The sequence below is a fragment of the Stenella coeruleoalba genome, assembly GCF_951394435.1.
Source record: "Stenella coeruleoalba genome assembly, chromosome: 14".
In the NCBI taxonomy this organism is placed as follows: Eukaryota; Metazoa; Chordata; class Mammalia; order Artiodactyla; family Delphinidae; genus Stenella; species Stenella coeruleoalba.
In genome coordinates this window covers 55,284,772-55,299,154 of record NC_137160.1, presented here as the reverse complement: position 1 = coordinate 55,299,154, position 14,383 = coordinate 55,284,772, and positions in this window count along the sequence as shown.

The window sequence follows — 14,383 nt, the reverse complement described above, 5'->3', positions numbered from 1 at the left end:
TAGGCTGTGGGTCGTGCTCACTCCTGGTGAACTCCTTCTGTTGCTTTATCAAGTGTTGATGTAAAGTCCATGCAGATATTCGATCTACGTAAGTCTTTGGATCAAATGGCTCCCTCTAACTGCAAGAGCCAAGGGAACGGTTTCCAGAGTGGGAGGTGTAAGCAGCTCGTCTTACATTCTGCTGAATCAGCAGATTTCTGTCTTTCCATGTGGACCATAGGAAATGCGTGGTTGGAAGGATGGGTAGGCTTAGGAGCAGGTCTTCAGCACGTTGGGACAAATTCGAGAGCAATGCCAGGCATCGTAAAGGTTGGGAACCCTCGAGAAAAAGACCAACATGTTCAAGTGTTAATGTGAAACCGTACAAAGAGAGCTGACCCACTGGCAGGAAGGCTGGAGCTTAAAGCCTCATTCTTCCATTTACTGAGTAGGGGACCTTGGGTGCAGTAAGCCTTCAGACCCACATTGTAATGCCGCCCCTCCTAACTTCCTCAAGAAACAAGTGAGCCTGCACACGTTTGGAACCCGTAAAGCCCTATCGCACCGCCATGCAGTCTTAAATAGCATATGTGAAACCGTGCAACTCGGACTGGGACTTGAACCCCAGGAGATCACACACCTGGTCTCAGGACTTAATGAAGCTCAGGTCCTTGATATCTCATTGCAGAAAGAATTCAGCGAGAGACAAAGTGATAGGTAAGGAGTGGATTTATTTAGAGAGAAACACACTCCACCGATGGAGTGTGGGTCATCTCGGAAGGAAGAGGCCCCAAAATACGACATGGTTAGTTTTTATGGGCTGGATAATTTCATAGGCTAATGAGTGGGAAGATTTTTCCAATTATTTGGGGGAAGGGGCAGGGATTTCCAGGAACTGGGCCACTGCCCACTTTTTGACCTTTTATGGTTAGCCTCAGAACTGTCATGGCGCTGGTGGGTATGTCATTTAGCTAATGGACTACAGTGAGCGTATAATGAGGCTCAAGGTCTACTGGAAGTCAACTCTTCCGCCATCTTGGACCTAGTTGGTTTTAACCAGTTTTTGTCACGTGCCATGGCTATGTCATTCTTTTAAAGGTTGTGCCCTGTCCCCTTCCTTCCTGTTTCACATGCACACGGGGCTATATTGTTTAGGGCTAGCTTGCCCCGGGGGTTGGATTTATTATAGACCCCAAGGGCAAGGACTCGTGATCCGAGACATGAGACTTATGTGTGTTATGTACGAATAAGCTGAAAGCGATCCCATAATTGTTCCCCCCACCAAAGACAAGCGCTCTGAGAGAATTCTGTAAAGCAAACTTTAAGCCTGTCGTCTCTATAAAACTCTTATTTGGGTAAACAGAGAGGCTTACAAAGGATTTCACAATAAAGTCAGCGCCAGTATCCAGAAAGATCTTTGTTGTCTATGTAAACTGCTCTAAGTAATAGGCTGCCCTCACAGCATCACAGAACTGGCTGCCCTCTGGGCAGTCTAGGGTCCGTCCTTTGCAGAATATGACATTGTCAGGGCATCCAGAAGTGAACAGTTTCTGAGCTTCCGACTCACACTAATTGAAGTCACAAGAGAGAGGTGTCTATAATAGAATACCAATTAAGATCAAATGATTAATTAAAACAGGATATCAATTAACTGATAGAAATATCAGTGGGGCAGATACTCCTGTCTGTTGATTGGCACATTCATTCCCTAAAGGCAAATCCATGGAGAAACCTGGTTAAAATGCTCAGCTTCCCGGCTGAACTCAGGTCAGGATGAAGGAGGGTAGGAAGAGACTTGTGTCATTGAGCTCTGCCAGCCTGGGGCTTCCACCTTCAGCTGGGGGTGACCCCATCACACCTACCACTGGGGGCCCACTCCCTGCCCCCTGCCCTCCCCCCCTCCCTGGGAGGTTGCTAAATGAGCACAGTAGGTCAGCGCCAGAATGTTTTTCAAAAGGAAACAGAAGATTAAAATGCCAGAACACATTTATCTAGCAAGATTTGTTTCACAAAACTTTTGTTTTAGATACTAGCTAGCTAGCTGGCCAGATAGTAGATAGAGATAGAATGTGATTACTGGTTCCTATGTGAAAACAATACGTTTCTTGCAGTGATTACTTTCTAAAACAAATGTATAAATGTTGCTTCTGTCACAACGCTGCTAACTTTTATTTAATAAACATTGATTGAGTGCTTACTCTGTACCAACAACTCTTCTCGTAGGGATTACAGGGAGAGGAAGGAATCTGGGAGAGATTAACGCAGGTAATAAGCAAAGAACAATACCCTTTTTCTGGTCCCAGTACATCTGATGACACAGTCACACTTCACACAGATATAGCTTTAGATGGGCTCATCTGGTTCCACTGCCCTGGGATGATGCCAAGCCTTGGAGCTGGCCTGTTGCTGACATGTGGTCTCTTAGATGTATCCTTTGCCCTGACGCCTGCTTTCAGCCACTGCCTGTCCAGTTTTCCCCTACTGTCTCTTTCAGCTCCTCATGGTGTATGTTACCCAAACACATTCTTCAAATAGCCCTGGGGGATTTTTATTCTCTAGTGAAGTATCTAAAGACAGCTAGGCAAAATATCACATAAGTGTACAGTCCAAGGGCCTGAATGAAGGAGACTACTGAATATGATAGCTGGAAGAGATCCTGGAAGTTATCTTTTTGAACTCCCTTATTTTTAGGTGAAGAAACTGAGATCTAAGAAAGCTGTGACTTGTTCAAGGTCAAAGTCATTCAGTAACAGATCTGGCACTAAAAATCTGGGTCTTCAGATGGTCTGTCCAGTACTCTGCCACTCTGCCATGCAGCCTGTCTGTTATGGACAGAATGCTTGTCCCCCTTCCCCACCAAGTTCATACTTGGAGGCCCTAATGCCTAATGTGATGGCATTTGGAGGTGGGGCCTTTGGGAGATTATTAGAGTTAGATGATGTCATGAAGGTGGGGCCCTCATGATGGGATTAGTGGCCTTATAAGAAGAAAAACTGATCTTTCTTTCTCCATATGCATGCACTGAAGAAAGGCCATGTGAGGATGCAGCAAGAAGGCGGTTGCCTGCAAGCCTGGAAGAAAGCTCTCACCAGGAACTGAATAAGCCAGCACTTTAACCCTGACCTCCAGCCTCCAAAACTATGAGAAATTAAACTTCTGTTGTTTAAATACACCCATCTATGGTATTTTGTTATGGCAGCCTGAGCAGACTAAGACACTGCCCAAAACAAAATCTGACTGAAGAGATGCTTCTTTTCTGGTTGTTACACACCATCATTTTGTTATTACATGGTTCCAGGAGATAACAGACGTGGGGAAATTAATGAAGACATTTTCATGATGAAACACTGAAGGAGTTCTATTATTCGTTTGGAGAACACTTTTTAAAAAAATAAAGTTATTTATTTATTTTTTATTATTTATTTTTTGGTTGCATTGGGTCGTTGTTGTCGCGCGTGGCTTTCTCTAATTGCGAAGAGCGGAGGCTACTCTTCGTTGCGGTGCGTGGGCTCCTCATTGTGGTGTCTTCTCTTGTTGCGGAGCTTGGGCTCTAGGCGTGTGGGTTTCAGTAGCTGTGGCTCGTGGGCTCTAGAGCACAGGCTCAGTAGTTGTGGCGCACGGGATTAGTTGCTCTGCAGCATGTGGGATCTTCCTGGACCAGGGATCAAACCTGTGTCCCCTGCATTGGCAGGTGGATTCTTAACCACTGTGCCACCAGGGAAGCCCCATTTGGAGAACATTTTTAAAGCATCGTTTCACGCATAGTCTTAATCAAGTCTCCAATCTAATCCAATCTCCTTCTTTCTTTCTTTCCTTATTTCATTCATTCATTCAACCAACAATGAGCCCTATTCTGAACCAGGCAGCATTCTAAGTGCTGGTGATATATCAGTGATTATTAGACACTAAGCCCCTGCCCTCGTGGAGCTTCATTACAACAGGGGTGGGGGTATGGGTGGTAGGCACCAAGATGCCCCCCTCAGATCCCCTACCCCCCAAACTCTGTCTCAGGGTCTGCCTCCAGGAAACCCAACTTGTCACAAGGACTATTTTATATAAGACTGTCAGTGAAGCGTTTTCGAAAACTAAGGTGATGTTTGAGTATCTGAGTAAAGACCTGGAGAATGTCAGGGAGAAAGTTCCAGAGATTCAGGGCAGAGGGAATGAAACAGAGCAGGACCCTGCAGCGCCCTCCCCACCCTGTTTCTTGTTTGTAGGAAAAGGCTTTAGTTTCCTAGGCCTTCCCTGAGTTTCAAAGAGCAGATTCAAGCAGTTACTAATTAGGGAAGTTAGGGAATGCAGAAACAAAGGAAAAGCAGTCAAGAAACAATGGTTCAATGATAAAACGGAGTCGTAGTTCTGCCTCAAGGGATAACTATCTGATACATATCTTTGAGTTGTTCTGCAGGAACTAAGGCCCCCACCCATGTAGAGGATGGTGACTACGTGCTGACATCCCGGACTGGTCATAACCAGAAGGCTGATGGTTGGGATTCCTGCAGCACTACCCTGTTACCTCACTACTAACCAATCAGAAGAAGGTCATGCACCCTGCAGCCCTTATCCCAAATGTTGTCTTTAAAAACTCTTCCCTGAAAACCATCAGGCAGTTTGGGTCTTTTGAGCACACGCCACCTGTTCTCCTTGCTTGGCCCTGCAGTAACCCTTTCTCTGCTCTAAACTCTGACGTTTAGGTTTGTTTGGCCTCACTGTGGGTCAGGCACGTGGACTTGGGTTCAAAAACACGAAGGCAAAGGCCCTGAGGCAGGGGTGTGTCTAGCAGGTTTCAGGAACAGCAAAGGGGCCAAAAGAGTAAATGGAGCAAATGGAAGAGAAGGGAGGCAGGAAATTAGATGGGGGAATTATACTGTCCTGTTGTGTAGGCGTATTTCACAAACAAGGAGCTAGGTTGATTACTGTGGAGAAGAGACTCTGGTTAGAAGTTGTGAGGTAAGAGATCTACAAAGGGAAAGGACATAGATCAAATGAATAAGAAAAAAACCAAATCTAAACACATTGCCCCATATTTTGTTGAAGGAATCTCCCAGTCCAGGGCATTTAATAAAGGGTATTTCTATGGAAACAGAAAGAAAAACAAAAGATTAATGGTGGGAGCAGGCTATAATCCCAGTTTTTGAGTCCAAGGTGTGGCCAGTCAAGATTTCTAAACATTGTGAAACCATGTAACTCACATTGGGACTTGAACCCACGGTCTTGCGGTATGCGGGCCTCTCACTGTTGTGGCCTCTCCCATCGCGGACCACGGGCTCCGGACGCGCATGCTCAGCGGCCATGGCTCACGGGCCCAGCTGCTCCGCGGCATGTGGGATCTTCCCGGACCGGGGCACGAACCTGTGTCCCCTGCATCGGCAGGAGGACTCTCAACCACTGCGCCACCAGGGAAGCCCGAACCCACGGTCTTTTAACTGAGATCACACCTGGTCTCAGGACTTAATGAAGCTCAGGTTCTTGATGTCTCACTGCAGAAAGAATTCAGTGAGAGACAAAGTGACAGTAAGAAGTGGATTTATTTAGAGAGCAACACACTCCACAGACGGAGTGTGGGCCAGCTCAGAAGGCAAGAGTGGCCCCAGGGTATGGGGTTGTCAGTTTTTATAGGGGTGGGTAATTTCATAGGCTAATGAGTGAGAGGAATATTCCAGCTGTTTTGGGGAAGGGGTGGGGATTGCCAGGAATTGGGCTACCACCCACTTTTTGACCCTTTATGGTCAGCCTTGGAACTGTCATGGTAACTGTAGATGTGTCGTATAGCATGTGCTAATGTATTACAGTGAGCGTATAATGAGGCTCAAGGTCTACTGGAAGTCGAATCTTCCACCATCTTGGACTTAGTTGGTTCTAACCAGTTTATGTCATTCTTTTAAAGGTTGTGCCCTGCCCCTTTCCTGCTGTTTCAGTTGGACTCAGAACACCTTTAGATGGTGGGGTCAGGATGGCAGTGACAACCTGGCAGATTTCTTCATTTGCAGTTTGGATGTTTTTTTGGTGATGGCATGGACATCAGTCATAATCATTTCCCAGAGCAGAAGTTGGAAGACACAGCCCAGACTGTTGTGGTGATGATTTCTTGAGGTTTATATCAAGTCATCAAGCTTCAGCATGCAGGGCTTCAGAAAGAGGGCAACTTCAAGGCAACCTAGTGCACCAATAAGGACCTGGGTGGTCGAGGTTTAGTTTCTGGTGACACCAAGTCAGAAGGGTGGGAGAAAATTGGAAATTAACTTGGTGTGTTATAGCCTGATATTGAGGGAAACTCAAAGAACTGAGAATTTGGTAAGGAATGACAAAACGTGCACAACGGCAGGATTCAGTCCAGTTCACAGGTCGATAATTAAGCCTCAAAGGCAATGAACAGGACTAGAATTTGATCAGTCACAAGGATGGGTTACAGATTTTCACTGACAAATGAAATTTATCTCTGTAGTCACCCCCCCACACACTTTTGGTCAAAGATAATCAAAGTAAGATTATTTTTGTTTGCAAAATAAGTCATCTCATTAAATTTGGTCTTATTATTTACATAAGTGCAGCAAGAATGGTAATTGACCACATAGGCCCGTGAAAGGGAATGCTGCCTGCCATTCCAGTGAACAGTGACCGCTGTCCACCATCAAGGCATCAGCCACCGCAGCCATCCCTCCCCTGTTCCCCACCATCGTGTGCCCTGAGGGGAATTCAGGATGGAGAAAAACAGGATACTGGCCCTAGATAGTTAAGATGCATATCAAAGGAGCAATTTCAGTAAGCCCATACTCTTGAATCTTCTCATAGGTAGAAGAGCACTAAAATCATTAACTTGAGATATCTGTTTTTTGTGATTAGCAGTCATCTTTTGATGTTCCACTACATGGTTTCTTTGTTTTTGTCTCTCAGCAAAAGCTCCTATATATCCTGGCTCCTCCCTCACCTCTTTGTTTTGTTTTTGTTTTTTTGTTTTTTCAGTATGCGGGCCTCTCACTGTTGTGGCCTCTCCCGTTGCTCCGGACACGCAGGCTCAGCGGCCATGGCCCACGGGCCCAGCCACTCTGCAGCACGTGGGACCCTCCCTGACCAGGGCGCGAACCCGTGTCCCCTGCATCGCCAGGCGGACCCCCAACCACTGCGCCACCAGGGAAGCCCACTCCCTCACCTCTTTGGAACAGATCCTTAGAGCTCTCTGAGAGGCTGTCTCCTGGGCTGTTGTCCTCGTTCAGTAAGGTCCCCAAGGAAAACATAACTCACAACTTTTGGGTTGTGTGTTCTTCTTCAGTTGACAGGTCTTTTAAAGTTTGCTTTGCTGGAACTTTTCATGAGGAATCTCAGATTGGGCTTTTAAGTGCCTCTCAATGACAGGAAGCTAAGAACTTGCCACAACACTTCACCTGCAGTACCTATAGATCTGGGTGAATTCTTTTTTTTTCAAGTTTCCCAGAGTATCCTAAGGTTCCTGCACCAGCCAGGAAGTGACCTTCCTCACTCATCTGTAAGCCTGGGAACTCCATAAACCAGGCTGGTGTTTCCAAGAGAGATTTGTAAGCACTGACTCCATAAACTCATCTTAGTTCCTTAAAAATGTCTTTCATGTCTGATTCTACGTACATCATTCTTAAATATGACATTCCAGTCAAAGCCTTGGCTATATAACTGATGTTTCCAATTATGTCCTGTTACAGGGAGAAAGATTCTTATTACACTCGTGTAAGTAATTATATTTCTATGAAAATAGGAATACTCAATTACAGTTTCTGAATTCTGGAGAGAATCAGGCAGAGAGAAAGATAAATGTTACATTTCTGTTTACAAAAGTATAATCTGGGCTTCCCTGGTGGCGCAGTGGTTGAGAGTCCACCTGCCGATGCAGGGGACACGGGTTCGTGCCCCGGTCCGGGAGGATCCCACATGCCGCGGAACAGCTGGGCCCGTGAGCCATGGCCGTTGAGCCTGCGTGTCCGGAGCCTCTGCTCCGCAACGGGAGAGGCCACAACTGTGAGAGGCCCGCGTACCGCAAAAAACAAAACAAAAGTATAATCTGTTAAATTGTCATGCGTTATAGATAACTTAAGAGAAAGGAGTTCCTTGAATCCAGGGTACACAACATTAAACAAACAGCAGTGTTACAAACAAAAGCCATGATTCTCCTTCATCAGTTCATTTAGTTCCATGTAATTATTTCTTGTTCTGCTTGATCTTGGTTGGTGGTTTTATGAACTCATCAGCTTTTCCACTACAGTTCTGGCAATCTTTACTCAGTTCCAGGGTATTATCTCAAAGTTATTTAAGCAATGTTATCAGGAGCCTGTACCCCAGAGCATCTTATGTACTCCTCTTCATAGATCTCCAAGACAGGCCCTGTCGGGGAGCAGAATTTGCCACCCCAAAATATGTCTCTTTGGCCTATTAAGCTGGTTATTTTCTCAGAAACAGCAGGTGTGGGGAAAACTCTGAAAACCAAGTAGGAGTTACCCTTTTGCAAGAAACATTGACATTTGTAAGGGAAATCTCCCTTTGTAAGGGTGTCTCCCTCACTGTACCAAGAAGAGGAAGATGACCAAATCTCTAGAAACTTACCAATGGAAAAGGCAAAGACCTAAATCTGCATCACCACCTTACCCTTGTTTACTGTGCTTTTCCCGGTAGCCTCCCATAACTGACGCTCCATCCTCAACATCCTCTTCTGTCTTTAGCTGAGGATGGTACTTAAGGTGAGGGTTTCAGCCATTTGGCTGAGTCACTCAGTTTTTCTGGGTCTCTCCCATGTACAAATGTTATTAAACTTTTGTTTGATTTTCTCCCGTTAATCTATCTCACATCAATTTAATTCTCAGCCAGCCAGAAGAACCTAGAAGCATAGATGAAAATTTCCTCTGTGATACCCCTGTTGTTGAAGAAAAGCACCTTGGCTGATAGCTGATTGGAAGAACTTTCAGGAAGCATGAGAGTAAAACAATGATTGTTTGCAAATGACAAAAAACTTAAAATGGCCATGGGTAAAGATCTGATGAGACTTCACTATAAAAATAATGCATTTTCACAAGGAAATTTCATTGTGTTTGTGACACACATCATTAAAAAACATAACCGGAATTATGGCTGATAACATTATACTGTGGTTGTTGTCTGCTACCAGTGAAGGCAGTAAGAGGACGCGTCATGGACACTGACAAATTTCTAGGAATTTCATACAATTCCTGAAATATTTATATTAATAACATTTACCCATACAAATGTAACCTAGGGAAGGTTAAGCATCTCTCCATATTTGACAAAGCTTTTCATACAATTCAACATATCAAATAAACCTAATTATTTTTAACATTTCTCTTTTTACAAGGCGAAAGAGCAAACCCTTTGGAATTTTCCAGGGGAGCCTCTGGGAAATCTCAAAGTCAGTTTAAGAACAAGATTTCATTTAGGATTTGATTTTTCAAAAGGCAAAAATATTTAAGGTTGTCTGAAATGTCAAAAGGTTTGAACACTTGATTAAATATGTTCAGAGTTCACTGTGAAACAATACTTAGTTATGTATTTAACCAAAGTGACAATCAAAAACTTCAAAAGTCAGTGTAGGAGGTAACTCAACTACAAGACAAACAGCTGTTTTGAAAGTGAAAAGACTTCCTTTTCTCAAATAATCAAGGGCATGATAAAGACAACAGAGGAAATTATTCTAAGACACAGAATCTTTGTTTCCTAGGCAGATTACTTAAAAGGTTAAAACAAAAAACTCTTATAATCTCCTATTAAGAGCAGACCAGTAGTCCATAAAAACGTGGTCATTTTAACAGAAAGAGAAAATTAAACTCTAGTTTTACATTTAGGTATATTAACACTAAAACTCATTTTTTTTTTTTTTTTTTTGCAGCGCACAGGCCTCTCACTGCTGTGGCCTCTCCCGTTGCGGAGCACAGGCTCCAGACGCGCAGGCTCAGCGGCCAAGGCTCACGGGCCCAGCCACTCTGGGCCCAGCCACTCCGCTGCATGTGGGATCTTCCCGGACCGGGGCATGAACCCGTGTCCCCTGCATTGGCAGGCGGACTCTTAACCACTGCACCACCAGGGAAGCCCTAAAACTCATTTTTGAAAACCTTGTATGTAAACCCATCCATCCTTAGACAGCTTTGACCATGCAACATAAAATTCCTTTTCCACAAACACTACAACTTTTCATATCTATTCAAGTTTTGCCCTACTCGTTCTCCGTCTGGCACAACCAGTCATTTTAAGACAAAATCTCTCTCCTTTTTTTTTCTTAACAAAAACACATCCTGTACTCCTTGCATACTTTTCATACGAAATTGTTTCCCTTCACTCTTATTATTTCTAGTAGTTTCGTTTACATATATTGATCACAATTAAGTTTTGTCATTAGTAACTTTTACAGAAAACTAAGTAGAAAATTCTGAACTTAATTCAGAAAGCCAACATTCTGTAGCAGAATAGCAAAGTTTAGGAATATACCATCTCACAATTTTTATATGCTTCCTCATAATACAATTCTTCACTGTGGCAAAAAGAACATGTTTATTAATAGACCCGAATACCGTTTGTCTCTGCAAAAATAAGAAGCCAAAAGTATATAAACTTTAACTTATGTTTAATAATGAATATTTCAGGAATTTCTTGCATAGAAACGGTCTAGATTTTTAATGAATATCTATTGCTTAACTTAGTCTAACGCTAAGGTTGCAAGTCACCAGAAAGATTTTGGAAATTATTTTAAGGCAGACATATTACAAAACATAATTATTGCTGAAAAGTCCATTTATAAAACTGTTATCCCAATTATATGCATTTAATATCTGTGTTCTTAACCATCATGCTTGGAGTATTTACAAAAATTTCGTAAGACCTTAAACAAAGTCAGCCATCATCTCAAGTTATTTTCCTGTTAACTAATCTTACTACACATGCATGCTAGGCAAGTATTCAGAAGAAAAAGAAAATCACAAAAGCAAAAACCCCCAAAAATGTAAATACGTTTTTTTTTCATTTTTATTGCACCTTTACTTGTACTTTATTCTTTAAGTTGAATTTATGTTTTTTTATAATTTTCAAATTCTAGCAGATATAGTATAAATTTACTTGACAAGAAAACCCAAGTAGAATAAAATGAACGATTAATGCTGATAACTCAGAAAACATACCTTTTTTTTTTTTTTTTTTTGCGGTAAGCGGGTCTCTCACTGCTGTGGCCTCTCCCGTTGCGGAGCACAGGCTCCAGACGCGCAGGCTCAGCGGCCATGGCTCACGGGCCCAGCCGCTCCGCGGCATGCGGGATCCTCCCAGACCGGGGCACGAACCCGTGTCCTCTGCATCGGCAGGCGGACTCTCAACTACTGCGCCACCAGGGAAGCCCAACATACCTATTTTTAATAAACCAACGATACCAAAACAGTCTTATTTACCAGAGATTCACCGAAATTATTTGAACTTGAAAAACATATGGGTTAGTTCCAACACTTCTGGGACCATTAGGAATATTTGAACTTATATAACTGCTTATTACCTCCCTATAAGTTAATTAGAATTAAGCTCCTTTAAGGGATTTTACAAATGAATTTGGCAATGCCATCCACAGATAGGAAAATATCACCTAGACATAAATACACACATAAACATACAGGCAGATGCAAATAGAGATCTTATGTCTTTTATTCTAAAATTTTACCATGAGTCAGGCATAAACACAGTAACACAAAGTTCATTTGTTTTTACATAAAGTTTACATCTTATCTTTGCTTCACTTTATATTTTATCCAAATTGTGTTTCTGGCTAATGGGACAAGTTGAGGTTATCTGTTCAATATAAGGGTTAAAACTTCCCACCAATACTTATGGGAGAGACTTTTAAGATTTTCTTTTGCCCTGACATATAATCTTATGGAGGCTGTGGACTAAGTTTTATTTTAGGCAAGGGACTAAGGAGCTATCTGGATGAAGTCTCCAGTCTGTTTCCAATCAGCCTTTATACCTTCAGGTAGTTCCTTCTGGGGATCCCCGAGTCCATCAAGAGCCCCTAATGGGGGCAGGGGGCCTAAAGCTCGAGTGACCATCGGGAGATGAGAGGCTGGAGAGGAAGGGAAAGGTCTGGCAGTGATGGGCAGGGGAATGGAGGAGGTAGGAGTCTGAAGGGGGACATAGCAAAGGAGCTTGAAGGGAACCTTGAAAGTGGTGAAAAGATGGAGGGGGAACGGAGATAATAGGAACGGAGAGGTCTTAGAGGAGCCAATTTGGGGAGGTGTAAGTTTCCCAAAGGGGCCATCGAAGTTCCAAACTATCCTTTGCAAAATCATACCAATAAGAAGCCAATAAGTTAGGGCCATACTGGTGAAGCATGTGGTCAGCAGAAGGGGTGAGGGTTTCAGTCGACTGAGAAGTGACAGTGACAGGCAAGTAGTGAGAACAGAAGGGTCTCCAAAAAAGTTAGGAAGAACTTCCAGTCCAAGAAGTACATTCCAAACAAATAAGCCTGGGAGCCTAACTCAACTTCAAAGAGTATACTTATTCCAATCAGCTTTTTTTAATGGCTTAAGTGTGGGTGCAAGAGGCACCCCCAAAGAGGGTGCAGAAGATGCAGCCTCCATATCCAAAGAGAGCCAAGGAGAAAGAAATCAAAGACCCCCACTGCTTCAGGCAGTAAGAGTGCTCTCTAGGTATTCATGTCTCCAATCTCCTATAAAAGGGACACACCTCTGATCACAGACCTACTCATCCATGGTACTGGGCAGGTGATACCAAGACGGGAATCTTAGCACTACACAGGCAATGGGAAAAGAGACGACAAGGGTCTTTACAGGCTGTGATCCTTTAGGATTCAGACTTAGACAAACCTCCTGAGAGCAGGCAACAACTGGTAGAGAGTGTTGCTTGTGTATCTCAAGTCTCAGCCCCTAAACTGATGACTGGTTGCCTCTAAGGACAGACCCAACAATCTGCACACACACCCTTCCCCCCGCCCCCGGCAGGTAGATGCTCTCTGGATCCAAGCCAGGCTCTCAGGATGTAAAGTTAAGTCAGAAGGAGAACCCCACGCAGTTCACTGGTGATCCACATCACAGTTTGTCTAAGTGGACACCAGTCTGGTAAAAACTATAAATTCACTTTTCTGTGAGGCCAGCTCAAACAACAGGCTTCTAGGACCTACGCTTGTGTTCCACCCTCTGATTCTTCTCCTTATGAGAAACAAAAACACAAAAGACAGAGATAGGTGGACAGGACACAATGGCTATTTATAACAAAAGTCACAATACCCAAAGATCTAGTTCTAATCAAAAAGTTTTCTCCTGTAGAAAACTCGAATTCAAAAAGATACATGCACCCCAATGTTCACAGCAACACTATTTACAATAGCCAAGATATGGAAGCAACTTAAATGTCCACCTACAGATGAATGGATAAAGATGTGGTACACTGGCACAAACACAGAAATATAGATCAATGGAACAGGATAGAAAGCCCAGAGATAAAGCCATGCACATACGGTCACCTTATCTTTGATAAATGAGGTGGGAATATACAGTGGAGAAAAGATAGCCTCTTCAATAAGTGGTGCTGGGAAAACTGGACAGCTACACATAAAAGAATGAAATTAGAACACTTCCTAACACCACACACAAAAATAAACTCAAAATGGATTAAAGACCTAAATGTAAGGCCAGACACTATAAAACTCTTAGAGGAAAACACAGGAAGAACCCTCTTTGACATAAATCACAGCAAGATCCTTTTTGACCCACCTCCTAGAGAAATGGAAATAAAAACAAAAATAAACAAATGGGACCTAATGAAACTTAAAAGCTTTTGCACAGCAAAGGAAACCGTAAACAAGACAAAAAGACAACCCTCAGAATGGGAGAAACTATTTGCAAACGAATCGACAAAGGATTAACCTCCAAAATATATAAATAGCTCATGCTGCTCAATATTAAAAAAACAAACAACCCAATCAAAAAATGGGCAGAAGACCTAAATAGACATTTCTCCAAAGAAGATATACAGATGGCCAAGAAGCACATGAAAAGCTGATCAACATCACTAATCATTAGAGAAATGCAAATCAAAACTACCATAAGGTATCACCTCACACCAGTTAGAACAGGCATCATCAGAAAATCTACAAACAACAAATGCTGGAGAGGGTGTGGAGAAAAGGGAACCCTCTTGCACTGTTGGTGGGAATGTAAACTGATACAGCAACTATGGAGAACAGTATGGAGGTTCCTTAAAAAACTAAAAAGACAATTACCATATGATCCAGCAATCCCACTACTGGGCATATACCCAGAGAAAACCACAATTCAAAAAGACACATGTGGGCTTCCCTGGTGGTGCTGTGGTTGAGAATCTGCCTGCCAATGCAGGGGACATGGGTTCGAGCCCTGGTCTGGGAAGATCTCACATGCCA